A 25,347-nucleotide genomic window follows, 5' to 3' on the forward strand; every position below is an offset into this window, starting at 1 on the left:
CACGTCATTGAAACTTCTGTTTCCAGCGTGCACTTGGAGAGTGCTTGTCCATGAAGGCACTCCAGAACCATTGTGATGGGCCACGGTCAGCCAATTTGTGTGGGTTTGCCTCTGTTCTTCAACGTGTGGAAGGCCACACAGATCCACAGACCCTCCATCCCTGCTCCTTCCCATCAGCTGAGGAATTCTCCATGCCCATTCCAGCCATGACAGAGGTAATCAGCACTGGATTTCCCCCGGTATCAAAATACAATTGCACTGCCATCCAGCAGCTCTCCAGCAGCCCGCCTCAAATGAGCTACTGATTCCACTTGAGTCCCTAAGGAGAAAGCAAGAAGGTATCAGAGCCAGCGCCATCCATCAGCATCTGCAGAGAAGAAGACTAGAGAGTCCCCGGAGACACACCTCTCTAGGACAAAGCAAGCCATGCTCCTGTACCCATCCTACCATTGCTAAGTGAGCCAAATTGACTAAGCAACTTAGGAAGGTGCAGCCTGCTCCTATCTATGGCAATGGGTTGTTCTGCGAACTGCAGCAGGCCTGAGAAACCAGGACATGTCTCAGCCCATCCCCACTGGCTGCAGAGGAGGTTTTCCCTGCCTAGGGTCTGAACTTACGCTACTAACAACTGTTAAAGAGAAATCTGCCAGACTGGCAAAACATGCAATACTTGACATACAAATTGTCTGAGACATTGAGACATCATTGTACAGCCATCTCTTGACATACTGGCATGGCCCTTCAGGCCAAGGACCAGTCAACCTCAAATTGCTTATTCTCAAATAGTTACTCAAAGAAAAAAAAAAAAAAAAAGAAAGGAAGAAAGACCAGAGGTGGAAAGGCTAAATATAATGTAATGCATCACATTGCCTTCAGTTACACTGCACCATCTCCCTCCTTTTGCTAGAAAATTGCCATAGCAGCATTTTGCAAACAACTTTCATGAGAGCTTACAAAGCAGCAGTCAGACAGGAAGGTGGATTGAAAGATTACAGAAGGGAAAACACAGGACAGTGGTTCCTATTGGAGATGGGTCACCTCAGGGCCGCAGCTCCCAGCATTTCCCACCAGCCAGGCACACAGAACCGCTGTCCCATCAGGTGGGAGCAACACACTGCACGTAGCATTCAGACCGATTCACGGGTGGTCTGGTTTTGGAAGGGGACCATTCAGCCATTTGAGGAGCAGAAAGGATCATTAATATCTCTTTAGCTGTTCTGCTGAATGGGCTCTCCTGGGAGCCATCAGGAACTGCACTCCTGACACAAGTAAAGTGGTGGTCCCCAGATCAACCACAAGCATAAAACCAAACTGTTCTTTCCAAAAGAGGCACACAGGGCATCCTGTGACTGACCTGGGCTCCTTTGGCCTCACCTAGAAAACAGGAAAACCAAAAGCTCCACCTTTGAAAGCTATTTAAGTGTGAGCTGCTACCACGTTGGGAACAGAGTCATCTGGAGCAACAAGCTTTTCTGTGCCACCAGCGCTCTTGGAAGTGCAGCACAGCAAGATCTTGGTGATTTCTTTCAACTTTTTAAAGCAGCACTGTCAAGAAAAAGGGGTTTTGGTACTACTTAACCCAGAGCTTACCAGAGTTGCTCTTCTCTCTGCACAGTATGTTCGTTGCTGTATTACAGAAAGGTTACTCCACATACCCAGCAGCCTCACCCTACAGAAATTCTTCCCCACCTTTCTCTCTCTCCCCTCCCCAAATCCCCAGCACACACCCATATAGAAAACACCCTGCCACACTTCAAACACCACCCCAGTCAAGTCTTTCTTTTTTGGCTGCCTGACTGCCAGCCCCAGCATAGTGGGGCTGCCCATTTGTAGAACTCAGCACTCCAATGCACTGACCTTTAACACATTGTATGGGATTGCCTGTTTCTTAACACAATCACCTATTTTAAGTAATTTTCTAGAAGTTCAGTTCATTCTTCTGCTTGCCTAAGGAGATATAAAAATTTACACCTATTGTAAAAGCATGAATAAAAGCTGATTGCAGAAAGTAAAGACAATAATGTGCTCATAATACTAACTAGCTCACTTGCACTGCCTTTCTGTTTAAAGGAAGATTTGTCTTATCATCAACAGGGTGTTGATTTAGATTGCTGCTAAAATTACCCCTGTAAAAGCAGACCTACTTTTATTGCATTAGTATAGAGAACAGTTATGTACAGTCTTGACTTTTATGCCTGTTGCCAGTGGTGATCAGTCTATTAATTATTAAGCCAAACAGGTTCTGCAGCAAGAGATGACATATTTAATGCACTTGGGATACTTTTTGAAGAGGTTAACATTTACAAAATAAATAAGAAAAAAATCAACAAAACCTTTTTAGAGTAGAAATGAGCTAAGCTGATAACAGAATCAGGTAGAGAAAGCAAAGTGTTTGAGACAGCAAAGCAAGGAGGGCAATGCTCCAGTACTTAAAAGACTCACATTTAGTTTCCAGCTCCTTACAGACTTCTGGTGTAACTGGAGCTAGTCTTTCAGGCTTGGCAGCTGATTTCTGTACTGATAGAGTGCAATTTGACCAAATATAGCAGTGAGAGAAAGAACTACACTCTCTACTCAGATGCAGTCACCTTCAATGGTAGCCACATCCATTTTGATTCCTCTTTACACAGCTCTCTCATGACCTGATACTTGAGCTGCAGGTCAGTTTCCTTCAGTAGCCATCTTGCCCACCCCATGCTCACGTATTTCTAATCTCAGTTCTTTAATGGGTAATCACTAACAGCAAAGAAGTAGCTCATGTGGATGCACAGAAGGAAGAAGTTTCTGTGTATTCTGCACGTGGTTTGTTATGTAAACAGTACCAGAAAGGGGGCAGGAAGAAAACATTTGATGTTAATGAGCAAATACCTGCTTGGATTTCCCAGTGTCCAGGTGTCATCACTTTTTGATAAGCAGAGAACATTAAGACTGGAAATGTATTTAGAGTCATTCCTCTTCTGGTTTCAGCACGCTCAGTATTGATTCAACTTTTGCTCAGTGCTCAGACTGCTCAGCATGAGAGCAAACTTGCACCAGCCATTAGGCAACGCTGTGACTTTGGGACTGTTAATCTGACTCAGCTAAGAGTGGCTGGGCTGCTGGTTTTTCAGCCCCACAAAGCTCACAAGCAGCTCAGCTCCAGCTCCCCACCAGCATTATACCATGTAGTCAGCAAGGGGTGCGTGTTGGCAGTGGCACTACATTTTTCAGGGCACCCTGAAAAACACCAATTGGAATGGCTTTTATGAATCCTTTACAGAAAGCACATTTATCTGAAGAGTATTTCATCAGTTAGAAGTGAATGCACCGGTGGGGAGAGCTTTGGAGAACACTCAGGATCCAGTTCTTGTCATTAGAGCTTTGTTATGAGGTTTGTATAGACTGCTCCCCAGTAGGGTGATGTACCCACTTAAGAGCATTTGACCGACAGATATTGCTGCTGGTGTAGGCTGGGTGGGAAAGCCACGTGCTTCAAATGGGCATCGCAGGCTTCAGACTGCTGTTAAGGACCAACTACATCTGCTCTGAGAGAAAAACATTTACTAGAACATTAAAAAAAAAAAAAAGTCATGCAGATTTAATGACTGATCATACAGATGTCTAAGACAGCTTCTCCACCAAAGTAAAAGAACCAGCAATGGACATACAATATGAAAGAGAGAAAATCCTATAATTCAGCCTATTTCAGGGCACGAGAAATAGCATGCAATAGGAAAATTAGGTTGTTTAAGTATCAAAGCAGTACCTTGATTTCCATTCTCAGCTGTGTCTCATCATCCTTTCATGATCTTGGGTAAATTACTTGACCTCTCATAGCTCCTCAGCTTTGAAACAAAGAAGATTCTCCTGTCTTGATTACTTGGCTTTTAAACAACTTCAGTAAGTATGTCTTTGTGGAGGTTTTGTACAGCACCTAACATTTTCTCTCTGTGGCTGTTTTGGGGTAGGAAGCTGCATCCTTTATTTGCTATTGTAAACACAATTAATAATCACCAGAAATTTTGCACTCCATCTATAGTTCGAGAGGGGTGTTCTTATTCCCAGGCCACAGACAGAAATGATCAGGACAGAATGAATTTCTTAAGCCTTCATCAGGAGGACTTCAGATGGGACATTGGCTGTCTGGGGGTTAAAGGTTTTCAGCACTCCTTTGAAGGCACTGGCGTTGCCTGTGGAGTCTTCAGTCCAAACAAAAGAGCAAAGACACTCCAGGTCTTTTGGGACCAAAAGCAAAAGAAATCTTCCTTTGAATTGAGGAAATCTTTAGAGAAGGGACTTCAGACCTCCAGTAATAAAGGAAATAAAAAGCATCTGCACTGACAGCTCCAGTTAGGAGTAAAGAAGCACAAAGAGCTTTGAAAAACAACCAGCCTTTCATCTTCAATAGCAAGCTCAACAGCTCTGCACCAGCTGCTCTGTAAACAGCATAGCAAGGGAAAGCAAATCATTGGCACCAAATGCATTAAACATGGCAATGTCTTCAGATGACATATTTTGTAAACTTCCTCCTTACAAGTTATGCTATTTCTTAAATCTAAAGGATTACCTGCTGTATAGCAGTGGAGTCATTCTTCCAAGCACCTGGGCAGGTTCATTACCCATGTTTTTTACCAAGTTCCCCACAAGGCAGGCAGTTTGGTTAAGAGAGGATCAAATGGGATGCCAGGTGACTTGGGTTCATCTTCTGTCTCTGCTTTACATTTTCTGAGGGCCAGCAAATCACTTAATCTTTGGGCCAAGTTTTCACCTGGAAAAGAACAATCTTTTGCAATTCTTTATTGACTCTATCCATACGAACTTTTCAGGAGACAGGCAGACACTGCTTGGCAAACTCAAACCTCCTGATAACAGAGTGACTTTTCTTAGCTCTGGACCACATAGGAATTAACCCAGAGCACCCACAAACATGTATATCACAGGCTGAACTAGCTCTGAAGTCCTAAACAACAACTAAGTGAAACTACAGCCTAGATTTGTTGAGGTTTAATTTAATCGAATCCTCTCATGTGAGCAATGAAACACTACAAGCAAGGGTTAAAAGCACTGACAATCTTCCTACAGTATTCTGGGCACAGAAGCAGTTAAACACACTTAGCATCTATGTACATGAGCGGGGAGAGATTACATCCTCTGAGTGGCTTTGCTGTGATCTGTTAACACTGAAGTGACATTTTCTTTAATTTCAAACTCTGTTTCTATTATGAAAACTATGTTAGAAACGAAGGACAAGTGGAGTAATGAGCAACTGTCACTTCTTATGCCTGTGGCAAAGCACAACCAAACACCCACTTTTCCATTTTCTCCTCACGTAGAAGTCTGTTGGGATTCTTGTCACTTAAACTTCCTAAACTTCATTTCAGTAACAGCAGAATAACAATGCCAGGTATTTCCAGAGTACCCCAAGGTTTAACAACATCATGATATACATACTATGTTTGTACCACTTAAAAAACACTACAGGCTTTTTGAATAGCTGCCTGCCTTTGTGTGGAAGCAGTTGAAGAATATTCCTGCAACCAATTTCCTCAGGTTCACTCTGCTGAGGGTAACTCAGAGTAAAAACCACTGGTGGAACAGATCCTGCTGGACACTTGACACCCACTTCTGCTAAGCCCTAAAAAGCCCTGTTCCAAAAGTCACAGCCCCCTTCTGACCTGGCACAGGACAGTGCCATGAAGGCACTACTTAGTGGGGAGGTTTGGAGCTCACATCTGCCTAGTGCCTTTGCCAAGCTGTCAGCCAAAGATTTCCTTAGCATTAGGCAGCCCATGCATTTCTGGGGTATCAGCTGCTGTTAGACAGATGCTCTCCCCTCCATCAGGCATGGATAGGTGACTTCTCAGGAGCTGCCCTGAGAAGAGCACAGATGTCTGACAGCGCTAAAATAGGCATTTTAATTTGTTCTCCCCACTTTGACCCATGAAATAGCATACGGGCCCCTGCTCTCCTCTTTCATTCACTGCAAAGCAGCCGCGGGGTTTCAGGAGACATTTGGGGACTGCACTTGTAATAACCCTGAACACACATCCAGCTGGTATCTGCACACTCGCTAACCATTCCAGCATGGAGAACAGCAACACTACATCCCGCTTGTCCTCAGGGCTGCAGCTCATGCCTTCAGAGCAGCTACCACTGGTGGCTCAACCCCTTGGACTGCAGAGGGACTCTGCTGGCAAGTCCTTTAGCAGCTCAGCTGCTCTTAAATACCTGCTAGGCAGGAGCAGGCTTTGCTCTCACTCAGTGCAGCCTTAAAAATCTTAACTTCTTCCCTCAAAGATGCTTCATGAAGCAAGTACAGCCAGGGAAAAGGCCGATGTTTTACATGTCTTGCCGTGGTGGGTCCTTATGGCTCAACGGGATTCCTTTAACCAGAGGGATGACACCATCATATGGGGACCACAGACTGGCTGGTACAAAGCTAAGCTTGTTGCTTAGGACCTGGTTGGATCTGCCATTATGTTTTAAGGGAATAGCACAAAATGGTGTCATCATGTGGACAAGCAGAGTTTAACGGCAAAGGAAAGGACCCTTGTGCTTTAGTCTCCAAACCAACTGCCTTCCACTCTCTGGAAACAGCAGCTTGCCAGGCACAGACAGCCATAATTACAGATATCTTTCCTCACCTCATTTTTTCACCTCACTCCTTCCCCTTTGTGGACCAGTGTTATTATAAAAAGGGGAAACTGCGGCACGGACCAAAGTGGCAACTTGTCCAAGGCTCAGGGCATCACAGGCAGTCAGGAGGCTGCATCAACTGCTGGCCCATGAGCAGCATCTCTTTCCCTACAGCAGCCTCAAAAAAAAACAAGCTCTGTGGCTGGGAGGATGTTTTTCTGAATACCCACATGAGGCCTGAAGAAGACCTGGGTGACCAGACCCTGCTCTGCAGCATGGTTACAGCCTCCTGCCAGAGCCCAGTTTTCCAGAGGTGATTAGTGGGAGCAGGATGGCCTTGGAGGCCCCTTCCCCCAGCCAGGCAGAGGTGGAGGTCCCGCCCGGCCACTTCTCTCCATGGCACAGCTGACCCCAATTCAAGCTGCTGACACTTTTTTGCTCAGGGTGTTTTAGAACTTGGTTCTTTGTGAATGCCTTTTTGTGTTACGCCGCTGGCACCAGCATGGCTTGTTCCCAGCTTGTTCCAGCAGCTCCCCAATCGCTGAGGTGACAACACGGAACAAGGCACGGGCCCCGAGCTGGTCCTCACCAGGGCCTGGGAGAGAAGGGAAGGATCCTGGTGGATCTTCCTCCCTCTTCGAGGGAAAAAACCATGCCAAGTGAATGGAGATCCTTTAAAAGAGCAACACTGTGGCACAAGCAACGACATCCATTCAGAGGAAAAGAGCTAGGACCTGAGTAAAAGGCTGCAGTAGCCATCTCAGTATCTACAACGTGACCAATGTAAGACACTTTTCTTAAAGGCATTGCATGTTTGAATCGTGCTTAATGAAACTCTTCGGCATGTTGTTCCATAATGCCTTAGGAAGAAGCAGCCTGGAGCCTTTCACTGAAATCCCATATAATCTGGAGAATTTCCACTCAACAACCAGGGCTGGGAATCACAGTTCATAAGCATTTTGCACAGCACTGCCTTTCTGCAGGGTCTCACCCAGGGCAGTCGCTCTGGCAAGCACAGCGTGTGTTCTGATGGAGCTCTTGTGCTCCCTCACACCAACACGTACATAACCCAGCTCTGCTGTGTTTCTGTCACACCCGTGCTGTATCTGCAGCCACGGAACTGCTCCCAGAGCTCAATTTACAAATCACACCTTCAGCGCTGCCAGAAGGGCAATTACCTTTTTTCCCCAACAACAGTAAGCATGGTTATCAATGCTGGCAGGCCCTGGCTGCTCAGGAACAAAGACAAGGAGTTTTCACACATTCATGCAGGAAATCCAGTCCTGGCTACGCCGTTGTAAGGGGTCAAAGCTCAAAAACATCCTCAAAAACACCCACAATCAGCTGAGCTTGTTCTTGCTGTCAAAGGCTAAGTTTCCCTATTTATGATGCATAACATGAATGTCTCATTTTTCTGTAGAGCGCAACATTCAAGTTTCTCTCTTATAATTTTACAAGTAGCCTCCTGTGTCAGTAAATGGAAGAATATTAAAAAACAAGTGCTTCAAAAACAGGCCAAAATAATACAGGCCAAAGCTCAAACAAAACAGCCCGTATCATTGTGACAATAAAAAATCAGGCTTCTGTTGCAAAGTACCCCATGTGGATTTTTCTTTTTCCCTGCCAGCGTTGAGAAACCCAAACAGTTGTTCTGCTGGTGGCTATGTAGGGGAAATGTGGCTGAGTAGGCACTCACCCATCCTACTGCCATGAGGCATGGGTGAGGGGCCACACCAGTACCTGAAAGCAGAGTAAATCCAAATGAGAAACTGCTGCCTTCAATATTCTCAAACAATTGAGGGAGAAAACTGTTCAGGCTGCAAAGTTTAGGCTTGAATATCAGCCACGAAGCCTCCTCGTCCCCTCCTGACACAGGCAGCCCTTCCAACAGGCATACACCCACTGCAGGGACAGGCTCTAGAGCACAAATGAGGTCCAACATAAGCTCAGGGATGACTGGAGTCCTATGGCTGTCACCCTTTTCACAAAGAAGCCACCAGGACTTGCTGTACAGAGAAACCAGGTCACCACCAGTAATGCGTGGTGAAAAGCAACCTCGCGGGCATCACCTCACACAAAGCAGGGGATGCTTTTTCCAGGTCCTAGACGAGCACCAAGGGACCTTCAAAATCAAACCAGAGCAGAGTAAGGAAACTTAGCTCCATGACCAGTGGAGGACAGACAGACGGACACCTGCTGCCTCAGCTGATGCCACTGATTCATGCAGTTCATGCAATACCCTTTCCACCTCAGACCCCCTGGCTCAGCAGTTTTGTTACAGGTGGGTCACTTCCAGCCCCTCAGTTTATTGCCTTCCTCAATTCATGCTACCCGGTAATTCTCTATTTCCCCCTTTTTCTCCTCCCCACGGCTATTATATGAAACCTAACCAATTCCCAGTTTCATTGCTTTCAAGACCTTTATTTTCCCACTCTAACTCTCCAGCCACACATTCAGGAGTGCAAAAGGGAAAGCCATGAGGGACTGTGTTAGAGTCATGATCCTATCATTGCTGTGCTGTCCCTCTCCATTGGAAGACTTCACACATTAGAGGCATTGCTGAATCAAAGCTAGAGTTTTAAGACCAAGGGAGTCCTCCACACTCCTTTTACAGATGGAAAAAACACAGCCTGTAATGACGAGGGCAACAAGTTTATTTATTTATTTTTTTCCCTCTCAGGCTGGTATTTCCTTGTTACCTCAGTTGCTTCTGTTTGTTTTTCGCTTTCTTTCTACCACCAAGCTTGCCCATCCACCCTGCACCTGAACTGGACTGACCAGCCCCATCCCACAGCCCGCCACACCAAGCCACTCAACCCAAAAGGTAAAGGGCTAAACCCAGATTAGAGGTCAAAGTAAATATTGCTCTGAAGGGTTTTGTGTTTGGGAACAGGTAAGTGTTTGTCTTACTGGAAAGCTGCTTTAATTCATTGTTTTCAGCTAAATAAATGCAAGGGCACAAGAAAGCCACTGACACACTGAAACACAGGAAATCTCCAGCACATAATAGAGTGGCCAGCGCACGAAAGCACAGTAACTCATTCAAGTACTCTGAAATTCTCAGCTGAAAATTACTCTGTCATTACACTTGATTATTTAGAGGCCTTGAGTGCTCTGTCCAAGAGGACAACCCATTTAATCCAGTTACGTCTTATGTGTAAAACTCAATACCCAGGTTCTGGACCAAGAGAGCAGCCATCATGCCAAGGGGACAGAAGCCTTTTTTACCCTCCTTCATAAAACACCGTGTAGGGCACAGAGACAAACACCTTTCCCCATCATGATTTACAGTCTGCAGTGTTGGTCAGCCCACAGAACAAGACAAGTGAATCACTCGCAGCCAAATCAGATCTCCTTGATCCAGAGAGCCACTGGCAGAGCCCAAAGAAGCAGCTAAAGACACCACAAATCACCTTGCATTGGAAGCTCCCTCCTGTCTCTCCCTTTGTTACAGGTGGATCACTTCTCAGCTTCCTGGTGGAGCTAAGTACCTGGCATGCCGTTAGCATCACACACCAGGCACCTCTTCCAAGGATGGGGAGAAATCAGCCATACCACAAGGTGCAGAGAGAAGAGCAAATACAAATGGCCCTCCAAGATAGCAGTAGGCATTGTTTCTCATCTCACAACAGAGCACTGACCAGCAAGAAATGTAACAGCTTGGTCTTAATAGTAAAATTCTCCAGTGCATTCTGCAGTGGTATCAAACAGCTGGTAAGCATTAAGGGCGATTCCAGCTACTGGGCCCTTAATAGAAGAGGTACCTATAAAGGTTTTGCTCTGGCAATCAAGCCCTTGAGATGCTGATAGCCCTTGTGGGGTTTTTATATAAAACCTCCTAGCTTTATAAGCAGGGAACTTGGAGCCTGTTGCAGGAGCAGGCTGAAATATGCAGTGAGATTACAGGTTCCAGCAGCTGGAAACCAGACACGCATCCTGCTTTTAAAGCCCTATTAGGAGCAGAGTGGACTGCTATGATTTCAAGTAGGGGTTTATTTAAAAATTTTAGAAGTATTTCTGATGTGTTTTTCCCAGACATAAATAAATTGATGTAATCTCTTGGCAGAAAGTGCAAGAAAATTCTACCTTGTTGGGACTGCACAAGCAGATTTACCAGCTTTGTCCCTGAAATCGAAGGGCATGTCTGAGATCATCCAGCCTCATCCAGGCATCAGCTGAATGAGTGGCTGCAGTCTCCCACACCACCAGTTCAATCAGGCTCTTGCTGGGTGACAGTCTGGGTTAATTGCAGGGGTCAACAGCTGAGCTCAGGGCGGTAAACACTGCAGAGGGCAGCTTTCACTAACACACTCCTGTGGCAGAGGAAATCTATTTCCTTTACCTGAACAGAGGAGATGAGTAAAATCCCACTGAGACCAGCAGATTTCATAGTGCATGTGATGGGCTGGACTGAGAAGTGGGGAACAACCAGCATGGGCACTTTATTCCTGCATCTTTTCCTAGCAATGCCAGACACCGGCTGTTACGCCTCAAAGCTCTGCCAAAGCTTCATCCCTTTCCTGGTGGAGAGATGGGATAGAGTAAGCAGTGAGGTCCAGGTGTTGCAGGACTCTGCTGAGCCTCAGTAGGCTGTTTTCTGCACAGATCCATCACGCATTTCTGCACCCCCAATGCCCCTTGTCAGTCTGCCACCAAACTGCTTGGGGGTAGGAGCCGTGCGCTCATACAGTAGCTAGAAAAATGGAGCCTTGGGATTTGTTTATGCCTCTGCACACCATAAAGAAGTGTTCCTCCGGGACCAAGCTGGGTTTGGAAATAGGGAAAAGCCAGTGGCATACAGCAAGGCAGGGGGGAAGCCTGTCCCCACAGCCAGCCCAGCTCTCACCTCCCGATGCCCAGAGGCAGCGGGGCGGCCGCCCCCAGGACCGGGCAGGAGTCAAGGCCTCCAGGCCGAGGGTGCCCACAGCCATGGGGACAGGCAGACCAAACCTCCCCAGAAGGAGGCGGCGGGCCTGTGATCTTTCCACTGCGGATGAGTCACTTCCAAGCGGGCTATTAAGTTATTACAATGTATTATTATATTAACGTCATTGCCATTTTCAGGAGAAGATAAACCTAATTTTAATCTGCTCTTAATTGAAAGCTTATCAAGAGACTGGCTCCATCGCTACGCAGTGAGAGGGCTTTTTTTTTTTTCTCCTCCTTCCCTTCCCCCTCTCCATACGTCGCACCCTTAATGCTGATGAAAAGAAACATCTCTATTCATTAGAGAAAAAGCAGCTCGGAGTCAATCAGGCCTGTTAACCTCCAGCCTGGGCTGTTATCGACGATCAGACCTTTCCCAACAACAAAAAACCTGCTGGGGGCTGCGGTTTGGAGGCCTGTTGCAGCAGTTCCCTTAGCTGTTCCTCTTTCTGTTGGGGTACTTGACAGTTTCCATTAGGTGAAGTGAGAATATTAAAGATATTTGAGCAGCTCTGGGAGAAAGTTGAGTATATAATACAAGAGGACTGTGCAGATTTTAATTACAGATTCTCCCAAAAATCCATAGAATGTCTGATTAAACTCCTAATTACTTTTAAAGAAGTGAATAAGCAGTCAATAAGATGAACAGCAGTCTCTCTCCTCCTCTCTTTTTCTTCTGAGCAAGTTCCACGCTGATAGCACGCTGCAGATGTATTACCACAGGCAAGTTACCAGGAGACTAAAGGGGAAACATTTCTCTAAAGACTCCTTCCAAGGAACTTTTTGTGACATCCTCAATACCAAGGCCTGCTCTGAAATCGATCGGGTTGTGGTGATTTGCACCAGCCGAGGAGCTGCCCGTTGCCCCCGGCAGTGACTTCATTTTGCAGGATTATACATCAGCTTTTCCAGCCGAGCTCGCCGGCCCTTGGGGGGCTGTGGTGGGGTTTCTTCCCCCTCTCCAGCACGAGGAGATGATGCTCACATGATGTACGCCTTGTCCCTGGAGGCTGCAGTTGCTTCTCCTGGCTCTGTTTTATTACTGGCACATCACATAACCACACTGAGCAATGTCACTTACCCCACTCTGTCAGACTGGGCGGCTGGCGGCAGTGTCCACCCTAAGAGCCCTGGCCCAAGGTCACGGCTTGGTGTCTCCACAGCTGAAGATGTGGGCACCTCTGTGCCAAGCAGAGCTGAGAGAAATACGGTCATTCCAACAGGGGCTCTCACTGGATGAGGAGAAGCTTCTCGATCGTGGCCCCATGGGCCCTGTTCCAGCCTATTCATTGTAGGCTGAAGGTGGGACCCTTTCTGAGCTGGTGTACAGTGAGACATGCTGACCAAGCCAACACTGTTCCCAGGGCACAGCCACACTCACGGCCTGTTTTTCAAGCCATTATTATTTATTTTGCTGTCTCCAATGCCCATATGCTCAACCCTGCAAATAGCTTTCATTTCCCCATCTCAGGAAGCGGGAGTGTTTCTAAGGGGTCACCTGCTCCAGGGCTTTCATTCTTCATCTCCAAATATCACCATGCTCTGCCTCTCACCTATTTTTTATATTTTCCTCTCAGAGAAGACACAGCTACCCAAAACCTCCTCCTATACCACCATCAGTGATTTTCTAGACAAAGACTGGGAAGCAGCCAGCCCAGCTGCTTAGGGGCAGTAACTACCCATCTCCCCCATCCCTGTCCATGGTGCCAATGCCATGTGCTCTGTGATGTGGCCAGAACCACACTTTATCCAAAAACCCAGGGGAGAACAAAACTAGGAAGGGAACGAGAAGATTTTGCAGTGCATTGGAGAGGTTGATTAATTCCTAAGCCTTGAGCCAAGGGGACAGGAGAAGAAAGAAAGGATCTTGGAAAGGGAAGGGGGGAAGGAGTTTGCTCCGCAACCAAGGCTGGGTAATAAGGCATATATGGCTTCCAGTGACAGTGTGTGAATTTACAGTATAATAAAGATATATACGGCCATTTGGAACAAGCTATTTCTAACATAAAATGACTCTGTATATTGATTGCCCGAGGAATTTGTACAGAACCTTATTTCCAGACATATAACTGAGCATATTATTTACTCACCATAAAAGCTGGATAAATGGCCAGACTCCAGGAGGGTGTGAGGCAATGGTAGTTGTTCATTGACAGGATGAATGGAAGGAGGTTTGAGCATGACAGAGAATGCCAGGATGCTGGGACCTATCCCACCAAGCCAGCAGCTTCAGTGAGTCACTGCAAATGTATAGATCAGATGTATCTATTTGTGTTTGTTTAAAAAAAAAAAAAAAGAAAAGAAAAGAAAAGAAAAAGTAGAATGTTCTAAAGCAGAGCAGGCTAGCAGGCTCTTATAGGGCAGCATATGAGCAATTACTTGAGGCCCCAAACCATGGGGGCCCAGCTAGACGCCACATCAGTCGCTTACTTAATGATAAGGGAGAGATGACAGCTGTAGATCGACCCTTGCCTTGTCTCCCATGAGCCCAAAGCCAGCCAGGTCTGAGCTACTGGCTCATTTCCAGCTGGATGGAAGTGCCTGAACGGTACTGTGGAGCTTGGACAGCAAACACTTCCAGATCCCCTTTCACCTTCCCGAGAGATCCCTAGGCATACCAGTTTCCAAAGGAAAAGGTATGGGCTATTTCCTTTCCAAAGGAAAGGAAAGGAAAGGAAAAGGCTTTGTAGGTTTCTTTGTCTTGCAAGAACACCCTAAGCTTCAAAGTACTTCCTAGGAAATGTGATGCACACATCATCTGGGAAATGCAAACAAGACTTGAAGGAAGAAAGAGTCTGAGGATGAGAGAGGAATAGAGAAATACCGTTTGGTTTCACAGAAGATAAGCAGGCAGTAAGACCAGCTCAGAGACAGGGAATTCTGCAAAGTTTAGCAGCTCTACTGCAATTGTATTTAGGCTATTAATAGTTTTGCTTCGACTTGTAAAACGGGTGAACAAGCAACGCTGTGATCTTGAGTATTCTCCTCCCCATCTCCTTGCCTTTCACACTCCATCGCAATGTTATGCGTAAGTGATACCAAGTCCAGACTGAGATCCCCTGCCTGGCAGGGACTGCATCATTTCCATATTCTGTTAAGTGTCCAGACAGTCCCCGCATAGCAGTTACACGTAGAGACCCAAAGGACTGGCCAGGCAGGTGATTGGGTCTTGATTCATGACTTCTGCTCATCAGCAAGGTGCTCTAATAATGAGGATGGAAAAAACAAGGTGTAAGAGGCTGTGAAAGGGTTGTAAAACTGCCTTTATGTTCAGCACACAGCCGCTCCACAACAGCAGCCCAGAGTATCAAGGAGGTTGAATATTCTTGTACTTCTGCTGCCACCTAAAGGAAATTTCTCAAAAACGTTCTGAAATGTGGAATAACCATACGTACGTTTCCATGCTGGGGCAGGCTTCTAGCTGGAGAAAAAGAAAAAGAAAAAAAAAAAGATCCATTTGGAAAACAAAATATTATGTTATGTTATGTTACGTTGTTATGTTATGTTATGTTATGTTATGTTATGTTATGTTATGTTATGTTATGTTATGTTATGTTATACTTCTCTCTAACAGGAATCTGCTCCAGTGTCCTGGTAGGCCTGGTAGGTTTCAGCACGACCACGATTGCCAAAGGATGGGGCCAGGGTACTTGTAGTGCCAGCACTGCAAGGACTCCAGCAGTGACGGTCTTAATGGCCATGGTCTAAGGATACAGATAAGGGAATGTTCATAAACAGACACAATATCTTTAATTACACAAGCTGACCTAAACGGTAAACAGCTTAGTCAGAAATATATTTTCTTCATCCGGGGTTCAACACATAAGCTCTTGTTAAATGGATCCTTCTGAAATAGCTTTCCTTAAGGCACTCAATTCCTATGTTCACTGGAACAGGCTCCCCAGGGAAGTGGTCACTGCACCGAGCCTGTCTGAATTTAAGAAGAGATTGGACTGTGCACTTAGGCACATGGTCTGAACTTTTGGGTAGACCTGTGCGGTGTCAAGAGTTGGACTTGATGATCCTTAAGGGTCCCTTCCAACTCAGGATATTCTATGATTCTATGATTCTATGATTCTATGTTTGAGTTTTCCTCATTATTCAGGGGAGACATTGGGTCCTTTGCTGCCTTTGAAGAGACGAGAAGGTCAGGCAAGCTTTAGAAACCTGGCACCATGGCCTTTCCCTGACATTGGCTTCCTTTAATGCAGCTCACTTGGTCGAATCCATTCTTCTGGGATTATTTTTTTTCCAGAATTGGGCATATTCCAATGGTGCTGCTGGTAGCTGGGCAAAGCAAAGATTTCTAAAAGGAAATGTTGTTCCCATACTGTGCATAAAATAGCAATAACTTTGTTTAAGCTTCTAAGCTGAATAAATGCCCAACACCAGAAGTTCTGTACAGTCAGCACTAGTGAGCCCAGGGAAATATTAAATTGCCTCATAAACTGGAAGCCAAATGGAACTATTACTTAAATGCTCAAAAAGTATAATTTGCTGCTGCAGATCAACGAATTGCCTTATTAAATAGAAGGAACATTACTATATGAGTGAAATTGGCTTTACAACTTTAACTGTGGAGTTCACATTTTAATAACCTTACGTTTAAGGGGTAACATAACATAGCCTATTTAGCTTTCCACCACATATGCACATGAGGGCATGCATGGACAAGTGCTCATCTGACATTCAGAGTGGTCAGAAGTACAGAAAGTTCGGAGTGGCCAGAGTACAGAAATCACATTGAAATGTATCAGAGAGTAGGAGCACTTCTCATGAATGGGACCATACCTCTAGTTCAGGACACTAGGGCAACCAGTCCAGGATGAATAAGTAGATGCTTCCTGATATCCCAGTATGAAGTGGCATGTTTGTCAAGAACTGGTAGCTGTGCATAAGCTTCAGTGCACAGCGTGCCTTGATGTATCACTCCATGACGTGAATGTCTACTGAAGTTATTACCTTCCTCACATATTTACTTTTCGGGACGACTGAACACTGTGTTGTCCTTATTTCACAGAGAGTTAAGCTGAAATGCATATGCATTAAGCAATTTGCCCCAAAGTGTCATATTGCCATGTGTCATTTGATGAGAGCTGCTCTACCCTGGTGCTATTCAGGAAGCCGTTTGACTCCCAGCCTGTGACTAATGTCTTGCCTGAGCAGTCTTGTCAGGAGATGTGATTTCTACATATGCTTTCCTTCTCCCTGCGTTCCACAGAAACTGCATTTACCCAATTTGGTCTAATACTTTCCCCATTTATCCTCACTAGGGACTTTTAGCTTGTCTCGATACTGGAAACAGAAGCTATCTAGGTCACCAGCCATAGATGAATATGACCTTTTAATTAGCTGATCTGAAACTGCTGAGGAATTGGGAATGGGAGACAATAAGGATGATTTTGAAAAAGAGAATGAAATAAAGAAAATAATGCTTCCAAAAAGGATTGTCTCCCTGTGATGCCTTGTCTTGCTTTCCCTCCCAGAGCACACCACAGGTGCAGCCAATATCCCCACGAATCCTCAAAGCAGAGGCTGTACAGGTACGCTGATGTGCTGTGCTCTGAGGCTCTGGGCAGCATTAACTCCCCAGCCAGCAGCTCGCGTGACTGACGTCAGAACATGTTTCAAATCAGAAGATGAAAACCAACAGGGAAATCAGTATGATGGGATTTTATCATACCATTTTACTCCCCAAATGCCTGAATTGGAAAATATTTTTTTCTCCAGTACTAGTGAGCATGTATTTTCAGTTCCTTGCAATGGATGGTATTCATGCCTACCCCCAGTTGCCCTCGAGGAGTTGTCTGCAGAATACAGGAATTCCCAGAGTCTGCAAGTATGGAAGCAAGCAGGTAACTCCCACTAAATATCTGTGCAAGCGTGATCACAGCCATGCAACACCTCTGACTTCTCAACCATCCAGAAGGTGAAGCTTGCTCAGCATACATTTAGGTGGCTTGCAGGCAGGGGAAACGACTCCTGCCCCAGCCGAATCAGGAGGCTGTGTGCTGAAGTCCTGCTGAAACACAGGCATGGTGGCTACTCAGAACACTCCCCACCTCTGTTTTTGTCTCTTCCAGAAAGGCGAAATAAATAAATAAATACATGCACGGATAAATAAATACACAGATAAATAATTAAGCAAAGCAAATAACACCACACACACACACCGAGACAGGAGTATGCATTTCATATTCTAGCAATCCAAAATGTGTCCCTGAGGCCTTGGGTAGCATTTACCTCCCAGCCAACCAAAATTAATTTTGCTTGCTTCTAACATCTCATGAAACAGTGTCTCTAATTCTTTATTCCACCATGTGTTCTTACCTACATCTATTAATTTTTGTAATGGCAACCAGGAAAAAAAAGCGACCAGGTTTACTTGCCATGCTTTGACTTTAAAATCAAAAGTTCCCAAGAGTTCTCAGTGGGTTCTCCTCCCCAAAGCAAAAGCCCTCACTCTCTCTTGTGTTATGCCAGAACTGTAATTACTGCAGCAGCACAGCACTTGGTCTGAGTCCCCTCCACTTCAATGCAAGCTTTGGTGCTCCAAAATTCAAGCAACAAATCAGAGCAATACTAGGCACAAGATGCACTGTATACATACTAGCACTTAATGGGCCTGAAAAACACATCTGTAACTTCTGAGCACCAGGAAGATGTAGTCACATTGGCACAGCTTTCTTGGCTTAAAAAAAAAAAAAAAAAAAAAAAAAAAAGAAAAAGGAAAAAAAAAAAAAAAGAGAGAGAGAGCCATAATTGCTCCTCAAGATCTTTGCCCTTCTGAATAACCTCAGAGTATTTCAGCTATCTGGCCTTTCTTGAGTCCCCAGCAGAAAGTTATCCTGCTAGCATCATTATTGCTGCAGACAGAAAAGCAAGACAGGAAGTTAGGTGACAGATCAGAGACAAGAAAAGCACTTTATTTTGGTTCAGCAATGTGAAGGAGAAAGGTCTTTTATTTTCACTCAGTTAACAAGTTGCTTGTGGAGATGTTCCCTTCCTGTTAGCAGCCCTGTGTCCGGATGAAGAATTTCTGCACTGCATGTAGAAATATTTACGTGGAGGTAAGCCAATGTATGGATCAGAGGACAAGTTCTCTGCCTGGGATTAGAGGAAAATTATCTGTGCTCTTTATTCTCTGTTTAGCATGGCTTGCTGTGAGGTGCCTGCAGGCAGCAGCGGGAGTGATGCTGAACTGGATGAGGGTCTTTTTGGCATCCCCAAGCCGTGTGGTACAGAGCACACCCCCAGGCTGTGGGCCAGCAGAGCCGGGCTGTGGTTCACGGGGAGTGGCTGCAGCAGATCTGACACAGGCACGGGCTGCAGACTGGGGTGTGGGATGAAATCCTGCTCAGATTTGTTCCTGGTACTGGAGGAAAAGAAATTGTGTGCATACATTATCACACTTCACGTGCTTATCCAACCGGGATCAGTGACAGCTGCCTAACACCAGGCTGGCACATATAAGCAGTGACACCAGCTATGAAGAGGTCCATGAAGCAGAACAGACCACCACGCGGATTCAGGCTTGCTTTGGAAAGGCTGATCTGCAGAACATGCTAGTATCCTCCGCTATCCACTTCCATCAGCAGTAAATTTCCTTGGATTCCTCACATCATTAGTGCAATACTGGCATAGCTTCTGTTCATTTATTATTTTTTTTCTAACGCACACATTTAGGGTTGGAAAAGGGATAATGTAGAGAGACCTGTGCTCATTTTCATGTGCTTCAGAGCCCACAGACAGATTCACCACTCTGCTTCCACTGAACTGGCATTGGACCCTCTGAAGTTATAAGCCCACTAACGAGAGAGAACAGCCTTTTAGTACTTCCAGCAAGGCATCTTTCCTGTCTGCAGGTGGGAGACACCCACACGCCCAGCTTCACTGTAGTGAATGCCAAACAAGCCTGATAAGAGACAAAGTTAGTGCCTGAAATAACAATAGGCCACGGAAAAGGAAAGCTTGTCTGGCATTGTGTAAGAGGAGCCTTTGGAGCATCAGTGGCAGAGACAGTCTGAGGAGCAGAGAAACCAGGTCTGTGCCCCTGGATGCCCTCTCACATGCACATGTCCATGGGCAACTCTTAAAATTACTGTTTCACCTGCTGAGAGCTCAGTGTTAATTACAGGAGTCTAGACTGAGAGCAAAACCCAAGGCATTAGAGGCCAATGTGTTTAGGCCAGAAGGTAGAGGAGTACAAGCAATAAAAAGAATTGTATTAAAGATATGAACCACCTAGCAAGGGGACTGGAAGACCTATAAAAACAAGGAGAAGTGAGTTAGGAAGATTATTAAGGAACCAGAAAGAGATATTGAGTATCAGACTTACAGAGAGGTTCCCAGAAAGCACTGTGCACTGTGGACAAATCTGCAGCAGACAGAAAGTAAACAAGACAATTACTCCAGTAAAAATCATAGGGGGGAACTGGAGTCAGCAGGTGTTGAAATGGGGGAATTTATGAAGCAATTTTTTTCCTGCTGCCTCTTTGCAGGGAGAGGAGGGGCCCAGTGCTGTGACAGGGGCTACATCTCTGGAAGGGAGAGGGCTGGATAATGCACGGACAGTAATAGAAATGGTTTGGGAAAATATAGGGCATTCACCACCTCCAGATACATGAAACACCTGCTTAAAGGAGAAAACACACCTACCAGCTGTGCGGGAAATGAAGGTAACAGCCAGAGAGCATCAGGTCTGAGGAAGGAATCTGAGAACATCCAGCAGTACCAGCAAAGAAGCACAATGGAAGTCACATTTTGATTAGAGTTAGAAAACACTCCTACTGCATTAGCACAGCACTGAGATACCCAAGCTGGATTGGGGAAGGAGCTGGGCAAGCCTGTGCCATGCCAGCAGCAGGCTGTGAGCATGGTGCCGTGACCCCATGAAGCCCCATTTCACTGGCACTTAGAGCTCCAAGGTACAGCTGATCCAAGCACAAACAGAAAGAAAGGCAGGTCCAGAGCACAGAGGAATTGGCAATCTGCACGTACCATTACCCTGAGGTGGTCCTGGACAAATGGGTAAAGTCTTTTCCCCTAATTCATAATATCCAAGCAGAAAAAAAAAGGATGTGTTTTGGATGTGTGTGGCAGCCTTACGGCAGGATAGCAAGAAGGTCTGTGCCTTATCCTCTGGTCGTGACTCTGAGGAATCTGCCATTAGCTCTGCCCGTGAGCCGCAGCAGTCCCACTCAGGGAAACAAGGCTGTAAAGGTGGGACAGGAGAGATTGAGGCACAAACCTGTTACAGAGGCTTGGCCTCTTCCTTCACACAGGGAGCCCATGGAGCAACTGGTGATTCCTTCTTTAGATCTGTAAGAACTCCATTCAAGCCAGAGCAATTACAGGAGTTAAAAAATAATCCAATCCACTTAACTAGATCTCCTGGCTTCCACGTCAGATCTCAAAAATCCATTTTCCAGTCTGACAGCAGATTTGCAAGGCAGTAAGACACAGTATAGCAAATGGCTGTGATTTTACCTCTTCCTTAAACTCAGCTTTCCGGGCTGTAAGCCACAGGTGCTGGGAAATGATGATACTAAAATACGAGATTATTCTCAAAGGAAGAGTCCCTCACCAGTCTCTGCTCTTACAAACGCATCTGTGTGGGGTAAGCCCTACTGAACAACTCAGCCTTGGTGAAGGTGTCCAGCAAGGAAGAAGTGCAGATATCCTGAGGCCTCGTTTCCCGCTCACTTTGTGCCTTATCTCAGGTAACGCCTGTATCCCCACGTCCACACAAGCAAGGCTTTCCTTAGAAACAAGGCAGGGTTGTTTTCCAGATCAGCTCTAAAACGTCAGCAGCGCTGTGCTTCCTAAAAGCTGGGGGGGCACCTTCAGGTCCATATGATCAGCAAGGCAATGAATGCCCAGTGTCGTCATGCCTATTTGGTAGCTGGTTCATTTTTCCTGACCCACAGTTAGCCTCTAATTAGTACTTACCTAGTCACTAGTGGTAGGGATTAATAGGATGAACTGCCACTCAGGAGACCTAATTTCCTTCCTGCTTATTCTGCTGTCTCTATATGGACAGTGCCTTCATTACAGACTGCGCAGAGTGTGTCCACCTATTTTCAGTTTTTGTGCCCATTTCCATGGCAATGCTGTTCAGGCTCAATTTTCCAGGACAAATGAATGTTTTAAATCGCATTCCCCATAAGCATTAGCTCTGGGGACCGTATGTGGCAAATTTACAACTCTTTCAATTTGTCTACAGGAAGATGAGGAACATGACTGCTTGTAAATAACAGGTTTGAGGATATAAATCATCGCTCTGCTTCCATCCATCTGTCCCGCAGACTCTGCAGCTAAAAATGCACAGTTCATTACCACCTAGTTGTTAGCCAAGTTCCAAGCGGTGTTAATACGCATCTTCGTGCATCAGTGGCAGACGAGGTCGATCAGCTCCGCCCTGCTCCGAGCACGGCAGAAGCGGTAATGCTGCCTGGTGGAGAGACTTTGCAGGTCCTGCGTGTGCTCAGGACAGCCTCTTTCACCCGTTCCCCAACGTGCTGAGGCTCCGAGCATTGATTTGTGTGGGGACGAGGGCAGAGCAGACGCTGCTTGAAGCGCAGAGCAGTGTCTAGCAGGCGCGGGTAAGCAGCTGAGTGATGGGTGCTACAGGAAGGCTTGCAAGTAAATAATATATCTGTCTCTTCTCTGATGTATGTTGCACAGCAACTAATTCCTTCCCCTCTGCATAGCTGCTGCTGAAGTATGGTGGCTGACTACACTCTCGGCGATGGCCTGCCCCTGAACATGGGGTAGCAATGCGGAGCCCCGCCACGCTATCTTGACTTTGAAGAATATTACAGTAGCTTTAAAGCTCTCAGACATTAAGAGACCATTACTCACTGTCTCCTCGGAGCTGATGGAGTCCTTGCCCTATGTGTTCTCCATTTAACAAATGTCACCGACTGTTTTACAACACGCTCCGCCGAGGAACAGAGGGATCTTTCAATTCAAACAGAACGGCGATAGATTTAAGCAGCAAGGAGCGCTTCGTGCTTGCTTGGGAGCAAAGCAGTTCTGCAGGCAAAGGGGAGGGTAAGAGGTCCCAAAAGAGACTGTCCTGAACACAGAGGCTTTCTGCAGGCAAACCCTGTCCCTTGCAGGCTGAGAGATGCACCCAATGTCATGCAGCAAGTCTGTAGCAGAATTAGGGCTCGTGTGCTTCAGCTCTCACCTAGCAGGGCAGTGCCAGGCTTCACGAGTTCTGGATACAGCAGCCAGGCCTCCAAGGTGCCTGAAGCAAGCAGAGAGGACAACACGGAGCTGCCAGGTGCTTCCCATGTGGGCAGCAGCAGCTCAGCAGCGCTGTTGTTTCAGCCTCCAAGCTGTGGGAGATGAAGTTGACATCAAATCTTCATCAGTTCAGACGATAATTAATGCTTCCCCATGTTAACCCAGGAGATAATGTGGAAGTCTATAAATGTAGTCAGTGGTAATCATCAACCTACATCCCAGTAATGTTGTGAAGGAGAATTAATAATTGTACTCTTTTTAACACAGAGAAAATGTTATATTATAGCTAAGTATTTTTTTTTCAAATCTGAACTGGACAAAGATAAAACAGCACAGCCACTCCACACTATCATAATAGCTTCCATTCCCTGGGCATAACGGATTTAATATCATTATCTAGAGATAGTATGTGTTCCCATTCTTCTGAAATCACCTACTCTTTGTCTATGGTTAATTACTTTGTATGAGAGCTGCTTAAAAATTATTTCCCCAAGTGGAAAATTTGGATGAAAATGAGAACATTCTGGTCTGGAATCAAAATTCTCAGCGGAAAACTGATGTGTTTTTCTTTCTCCCTAACTGTGCAAAGCATTGTATTAAAAGTTTTAAGTTTGGGTTTTCTACTGAAAAGCATCTACTTTCTCCGGTTTTGTTTTTGTTTGTCAAAGAAAGAAGATGCCTTCCATGAGCTGCTTTTTGCTATGACAAAACTAATTTATTTTATTTTTTTTTTTGCTTTAGATCTAACCATTGCATGGGTCTTGCTGCTACAGCAGCTAACAATTACCCCAAAGGACTCAGTATCTCTGACATATACTTATTTTTTTAATGTTCTCACACTGTGCTTTGCACCAATGCCCCGTCTTGTGCTCACTGGAATAAGCTCAGCACAGGGGAAGTGGATTTCCAGAATCAAACCCAGGGCCGGAGGCGGGCGATATTATTTTAACCTACCTCCTTGTTCCTTCAGGACCATGCCAGAAGCAGTCTGGCAGTTCTCAGCGCTTGCTTCTGGAGGCAGAGCGAGTCTCTGCAACCACAGCTGGAACAGCCTTTTTCACCTTCTACCCTAGGACCAAACAACCTTCCCCCGGGCCTCATCAGAGCCAGCCGATTGTGAAATGGCTGTGCAAGAGGGGTACAAAAGGCAGGAGGAACTTGGACACTGTTCCAGCCTTAATGTAATAACAAAGGTGCTGCTGAGGAGTGATGTATTCTGTGTCCCTCAGTCCCTCCAAGATCCCAATTAATACGATTCCATTAACTTCAGAAGGTGTGCTAAGTAGTAATGCTCTGGGCCATTAATTCCAACAATGTCAGCATGCTCTTGCTATGACATTTGCCTTAATTAGTACCATAACCCACTACTTGACTGCAAGCCTTGCAGGTAATAACTCATACGCCAGGCCCCCATAAACAGAACTTTGGGTGCTCTCTGCTAGAAGCTGTAAACAACCTGTACATGTTAAAAAGAGGTAGGCAGTGGGACACGGGGTTTACAATGCGGTAAGAGAAAAGAAAGGGGTTGAAAAGGATGCTGCTGAAGTTATTGTAACTCTGTGGGCCTTTGTTCCCCCCTAGGGGTCTGCAAGGCTTCAGAACTGACTGTTTGTGATGTTCTTCAGAGATCCACCAAAAAGCAATAGGCTAGAGGAAGTGTCCTTGGATGGCATCAGTTTGTAGTAAGCTCTAGGCAGCTTGTAAAATCTTCAGATGGATTAGATTTGGCTGAGAAGGATTTGGTCCCTTGAAAATGAGAAGCGAGGTCCTTATCCACCCTGTAAACAGTCCCTGAACTAGTCAGACTCTCTGCTGCCAGAAATCAGTATGAGGCATCTTGCTTTGTTTCTCCCTCGGTGATAACAAGGCTGTCCTTGGGGAGAGGAGGGGAGTGGAGGGGGGCAGGATTTGTAATTTAGAGTGGGGCAAGAACACTTAGTGGCAGAGAGAAGCAGCTCTCAAGGAAACTGAAGTACGTTGTGCCTCTTAGAAGTAATCTCTTTTCAGATGACAACGTATTTCCCAATTCCTAATGAAGCAGGCTGCAAAGCTCCCTTGAGATGTGTTTTTTGAACACGTTTTATCTCCAAGGAAAGCCAGATGTGCAGGGAAGGAAAGGAGCCTATCCAGATCACCTATTTTTCAGGGACAGAGCTCAGACTTGTGTTTTAAATAGGGGACAATTACCTGTTCCAGATTATCTATAGCTTTGCAGGTGGAAGGTACGACATACACCTTGGAGAAGAGCACACAGGGATCTTCTGTGGTCACTATTGCAAGAGTAATAAGCATGAGCCCCCCACCCAAAAGAAACTATTTGGGCACTCTGCTGGCTGCCACAGACAAAGGGTTTGGAAGGACAGAAAGCAGAATGCAGTGAGGACCACCAGATTTGTTTGCTTTCCAACACAGCTTCTAAAACTTAATAAGTAATTCGCACTGACAACAGTCAGCAAAGCAAACGTCATTCTAGGAAACATTTTCTGGACGAGCCAACCACAAGTAGCATGGGAAAGAACTGGTGATGCCCCAAAATATCCATGCTCTTGAGGT

The 25,347-nt window shown here is 45.7% G+C and overlaps 1 long non-coding RNA gene across 2 annotated transcripts in view; it reads right to left on the reverse strand.

The window, feature by feature from the left end:
• The window catches only part of LOC311439315, a 33,930-nt gene that overhangs the window by 6,119 nt on the left and 2,464 nt on the right, over nt 1-25,347 (reverse strand). Inside the window, exons 2-5 of one of the 2 annotated variants that reach the window (XR_014694650.1) lie at nt 15,103-15,245; nt 14,543-14,744; nt 13,632-13,781; nt 12,623-12,737 (exon numbers count right to left, since the gene is read on the reverse strand). This is a non-coding gene — a long non-coding RNA (uncharacterized lncRNA). Of the gene's footprint in view, nt 1-4,546; nt 4,748-10,028; nt 10,302-12,622; nt 12,738-13,631; nt 13,782-14,542; nt 14,745-15,102; nt 15,246-25,347 lie in introns of those variants that run through there. The other variant, XR_014694651.1, reaches the window with a different exon arrangement.

This window comes from Aythya ferina, assembly GCF_964211825.1.
Source record: "Aythya ferina genome assembly, chromosome: 6".
Taxonomy (NCBI): domain Eukaryota; kingdom Metazoa; phylum Chordata; class Aves; order Anseriformes; family Anatidae; genus Aythya; species Aythya ferina.